Source organism: Pseudorasbora parva, chromosome 3 (assembly GCF_024679245.1).
Source record: "Pseudorasbora parva isolate DD20220531a chromosome 3, ASM2467924v1, whole genome shotgun sequence".
NCBI classification, from domain to species: Eukaryota; Metazoa; Chordata; class Actinopteri; order Cypriniformes; family Gobionidae; genus Pseudorasbora; species Pseudorasbora parva.
Window position 1 is genome coordinate 36,496,225 of NC_090174.1, and position 5,845 is coordinate 36,502,069.

Genomic DNA, 5,845 nt, shown 5'->3' on the forward strand with positions numbered 1-5,845 from the left:
ATTACAAATATTACTGCAGCTTCCCTGCATTTTACACAAAATCCTCGAACTAAACAACTGTTTAAACCTTACAAGAACAGACAAATTAACTGAAAAAACACAGGGCTCGAAAACAAAAGACAAAATAATCAACAAAATAAATGACAGGTGAAGCTGAGAGTCAAATCAATGAAAACCATAGAAACAAACTCAAAGATGGGAAACAACTAGAACGTGCAAAACCCACCCAAAACGAACAAAAGAGCATATGTTCATCCTTGACAAATAATAATAGTTTCAACTAGGGCTGCAAAACAATTAACAATGATGAATTTATTTCACATTGTTAGTCCCTCTGGTATCACAAGGCTCACTTTGGTCTGGTTTATTCTTGTTTTTTGTGAAAGAGCCCTGACACTCCTGCCATATCTTGTTTTTGTGTGAGTGAGGGGTTTCAAGTGTGCTTGAGCCATGCGCTCTCTTGTCCACATGCGTTGTTTCATGTTCAGAGCTTTGCGTATGGATTCTGGCCCTCATGTTTGATTTTGGTTTCGTGACGGGGGGGTTCTGTCACATGCCTGTCCTGTCTTGTGTGCACTTGTGGGTTTTGTTATGTTGAGCATGTGCTCGTGTCCCTGTCAGTTCCCTCCCCCTTGTTATCTGATTATTGGTTAATTTGCCTCACCTGTTCTCCCTCATTATCTGCCTTGTTTGTTCCCTTTATAATCTCCTTGTGTTTGTCAGTCTGTGTTGGATCCTTGTGTAATGTCTGCGTCTTCCGTCCTCCCCGTGATTCTGTTGGTTTGTTTAAGTTTGTATTTATATTATTCTATTATGTGTTTTTCCCCCTCGTGGGTTTTGTTTTGAGTTTATGTTTTATTTTATAATAAATTATCATTTTCTGCACTTGAGTCCTCGCACCCTTTTCCCTTGTCTGTGACGTGACAGAAGGATCCAATCATCTGAGGACTCAGCAGGACTTGTTTTTTTTGTTGTTTGTTTTTCCCTTTTTTTTTCCCTCATGGAGTTTGGGAAGAGACTACGAGTGATGCGACACCTAAACTCGAAGTACATCCGGCAACAGGGGTCGGATGTACAGGAGTTTGCAGGACTGTTCCTCAAGGAGGTCGAACATTTTGGGCTCAACGAGGCAGAGTGGAAGGAGACTTTTAACCTCTGCCTCGACATGCCCCTCTCTCCAGGGGTGATGGACAGGATGGGGAGTCTGGGGTTCTGGGAATTTGTCTACTGCCTGGGCCCCAGTCCTTCCATGGTGCGTGTTCCGGCGGATCGTGCTCCGGTGGTCCCTGTGCCGGTGGATCGTGTTCCGGTGGTCCCTGCTCCGGTGGTCCCGAAACGGAGGAGGAGGAGAAAGGCTCCCTCCGTACCTGCTCCGGTGGTCCCGATTCCAGGGGTCCCAGTACCGGTGGATCGGATTCCGGTGGTCTCTTTGCCGGCGGATCGTATTCCGGTGGTCCCTATGCTGGCGGATCGTATTCCGGTGGTCCCAGTACCGGCGGATCGTGCGCCGGTGGTCCCTGTGCCGGTGGATCATGTTCCGGTGGTCCCTGTGCCGGTGGATCGTGCTCCGGTGGTCCCTGTGCCGGTGGATCGTGCTCCGGTGGTCCCTGTGCCGGTGGATCGTGTTCCGGTGGTCCCTGTGCCGGTGGATCGTGTTCCGGTGGTCTCTGTGCCGGTGGATCGTGTTCCGGTGGTCCCTGTGCCGGTGGATCGTGTTCCGGTGGTCCCTGTGCCGGTGGATCGTGTTCCGGTGGTCCCTCTGCCGGTGGATCGTGTTCCGGTGGTCCCGAGTCCGGAAACGGCCTGGAGGGCTGTGATGGGATGCTTTGTGGTGGCAGTCCTGCATGCGTGGAAGGAGCACAGGGCTTTATCCGAAGCCCCGGAGGCAGTTCCGGTGGTCCCAGTTCCGGTGGATCGTGTGCCGGTGGTCTCAGTTCCGGTGGATCGTGTTCCGGTGGTCCCTGTGCCGGTGGATCGTGTTCCGGTGGTCCCAGTTCCGGCAGATCATGTTCCGGTGGTCCCAATGCCAGCAGATCGTATTCCGGTGGTCCCAGTGCCGGTGGATACTGCTGGACTGGAGAAGTTTCCCCAACACCCTGCCTGCGCCGCTGAGGTGCCCTGCTCTCCCTGCGCCGCTGAGGCGCCCTGCTCTCCCTGCGCCCCTGAGGCGCCCAGCTCTCCCTGCACCCCTGAGCAGTCCTGCTCTCCCTGCGCCGCTGAGGCGTCCTGCTCTCCGTGCGCCGCTGAGGCGTCCTGCTCTCCGTGCGCCGCTGAGGCGTCCTGCTCTCCGTGCGCCGCTGAGGCGTCCTGCTCTCCGTGCGCCGCTGAGGCCTCCTGCTCTCCGTGCGCCCCTGAGCAGTCCTGCTCTCCGTGCGCCGCTGAGGCGTCCTGCTCTCCGTGCGCCGCTGAGGCGTCCTGCTCTCCGTTCGCCGCTGAGGCGTCCTGCTCTCCGTGCGCCGCTGAGGCGTCCTGCTCTCCGTGCGCCGCTGAGGCGTCCTGCTCTCCGTGCGCCGCTGAGGCGTCCTGCTCTCCGTGCGCCGCTGAGGCGTCCTGCTCTCCGTGCGCCGCTGAGGCGTCCTGCTCTCCGTGCGCCGCTGAGGCGTCCTGCTCTCCGTGCGCCGCTGAGGCGTCCTGCTCTCCGTGCGCCGCTGAGGCGTCCTGCTCTCCGTGCGCCGCTGAGGCGTCCTGCTCTCCGTGCGCCGCTGAGGCGTCCTGCTCTCCGTGCGCCGCTGAGGCGTCCTGCTCTCCGTGCGCCGCTGAGGCGTCCTGCTCTCACCGCGCCGCTGAGGCGTCCTGCTCTCACCGCGCCACTAAAGCGTGCTGCTCTCACCGCGCCTCCCTGGCGCCCCCTGCACTCACCGCGCCTCTCTGGCGCCCTGCTCTCACCGCGCCTCCCTGGCGCCCTGCTCTAGCCGCACTGCCCTGGCTGCCTGAACTCTATGGGCCGCCCCGGCCGCTTGAACTTGGTGGGCCTCCCTGGCCATTCGAACTTTGTGGGCCACCATGGCCTCCTGAACTTTTTGTTTTCCTCGTTCCTCCCTTGTTTACCCCTCCCTTGTCTGTACCTTCTTTGTCTGTCCCTCCCGTGCCCCCCTGGTCTGTCCCTCCCGTGCCCCCCTGGTCTGTCCCTCCCGTGCCCCCCTGGTCTGTCCCTCCCGTCCCTCCCTGGTCTGTCCCTCCCGTGCCCCCCTGGTCTGTCCCTCCCGTGCCCCCCTGGTCTGTCCCTCCCGTGCCCCCCTGGTCTGTCCCTCCCGTCCCTCCCTGGTCTGTCCCTCCCGTCCCTCCCTGGTCTGTCCCTCCCGTCCCTCCCGTCCCTCCCTGGTCTGTCCCTCCCGTCCCGCCCGGGTCTGTCCCTCCCGTCCCTAGTGGAGCGTCTGGTAGCCGCTCCTTAAGGAGGGGGTAATGTCACATGCCTGTCCTGTCTTGTGTGCACTTGTGGGTTTTGTTATGTTGAGCATGTGCTCGTGTCCCTGTCAGTTCCCTCCCCCTTGTTATCTGATTATTGGTTAATTTGCCTCACCTGTTCTCCCTCATTATCTGCCTTGTTTGTTCCCTTTATAATCTCCTTGTGTTTGTCAGTCTGTGTTGGATCCTTGTGTAATGTCTGCGTCTTCCGTCCTCCCCGTGATTCTGTTGGTTTGTTTAAGTTTGTATTTATATTATTCTATTATGTGTTTTTCCCCCTCGTGGGTTTTGTTTTGAGTTTATGTTTTATTTTATAATAAATTATCATTTTCTGCACTTGAGTCCTCGCACCCTTTTCCCTTGTCTGTGACGTGACAGGTTCAGATACTCATGCTTCATGTTTTGTCTCATGTGCAAGCGCACGGATTTTACGCTCCATAAAGTGTTTATCATATGCACGCAAAAAAACGTGTACCATATGCACACCAAAACTCATTTAGGTGTATACATTTCATGAGATTACACACACGTACTATTTATACGAATTTTCATGAGATCGGGCTCGAAAAGACATTGAAATTAAAGTATCCATTTTTAGTTAATAAACTCCTGTAACACTGAATGCGATGTATATTTCAGTAAAATATTTGCTCATAATGCCTGGTTTCACCTGTAAATTATTTTACTAGATGTAATGGAAAGTGAATGGAATCATAGTATTTTAAACTTAAAAAATATACAGTATGTAATCAGTGACTGTGCAGGAATGTGTCTAACACAAATTCTTATTTTCAGCAAAGCAGAATTATACATTTGTTTACCTAATTAAACATTACAAATGTAATCCTGGTCTGTTAAAACTATTAACCAGCATATGTGCTCAAAACACACAAAGTAAAGTCAAATCTAATTAAATAATTGTTTTATTGGTTAAAACATTGTACATTTTGTTATTTTACTGTTTAGATTTTAGGCACAAAGAGTTGCTTAGTCCACAGTTGACTCATTATTGTTAATGATTATTGGTTGAATTCTATCAATAACAGTTACAAGCCATATAAATATTTAATACATCATATTACAATAAACAAAAGGGATAAAGCTCTTAAAGGGTTAGTTTACCCAAAAAATGAAAATTCTGTTGGTAGACAGCTGACGGTAACCTTTGACTTCCAGTAGGGATAAAACTGCAAACAAAAATCCAATATTATACCAGACAGTAGAGCATGGCACTATTCATGTTCTGTTCTATTCTAGTCTATTCACAGGACTAACATTATTTCTACTTTGACATTTTGTCACTTTTTGCAAGTTTAGACAACTACAGACAAATGTCCTGTTTACACCAATCAAGTTAAAGGCAGTTTATCATGAGAAATCTGTGTTTGCCTTATATTTCCTTTCCAGCGTGCTAGCCTTTGCTGTTTTAAGTAATGTGAGATATTTATCTTTAAAAGCTTAACTTGAGCATAAGAACATGTTAGCAACACTTGAGGTATCACATTACCCTGTTTGCAGAAAACATTGGTCTGAATCATTGAGAACGGATGTAGAAGATGAACTCACCGCAAACCACAAAGACTTACCAATGATGTGATCTTGCCATGCATGCTTTAGATTACAGCCCGGAAAGTGCTATGTAAGTAAAGTGATTTACAGCATAACTTTCAGTATTATAGTGAAACTATAAAGTAAGTATGTGTAGGTCAGGGAATAATATGTAATAGTGAAATAAAGGGGTAACTATCATGAAAATTAACAAATTATTTCTAATGTAAGTATTATTATTTTTTAAATTAGGGGGCAATTATCTGTGTGTTTGTTATTCAAGCCCGATTGTGTTGGTTATTCCATGTAGTCACAGGATAAGTATGAATCTACGGCCTGTAGATTTAAGTGGTGCTTGTTCCCCTCTTGTTTAATGTAGTTAAAAGGTAAGTAAAAGGTAAGCTCTGGGCCCTCTGGGCATTAACTGTAACTCCGTGTTGCAAGCACCAATCTGGTTAGTTTTTTTTCTATAAACTGTACTCAGATATAACGATCAAGATAAATGTAAAAATTTTAAGGAATAGCTTAATGTCTGTAGCTATTCTGTATTATGTAACTGTTACACTAAAAATACAGTGCACACACAAATGTCCTTACCGTTTACTCACCTTTTGCCCTCATGCCATCCGAGAAGTATTTTCTTCAGATAAACACAGAAAAATAAATAATCTCTGATAATGAAAACTAATTTGGGTTTCTAAAAGTTGAAGCATCAAACGGAAAAATACAGCAATAACTACAGCAACCCATACGATCCCAATTGATGAATCAATGTCTTCTGAAGTGGAATGTTGAGTGTTTGTAACTCTGGTCATGCGGATGTTAGATGCGGTTGGATTTTTTTTTTAAATTAATTCTCACAACAGTAAACAAACAATAACATAATGCATGA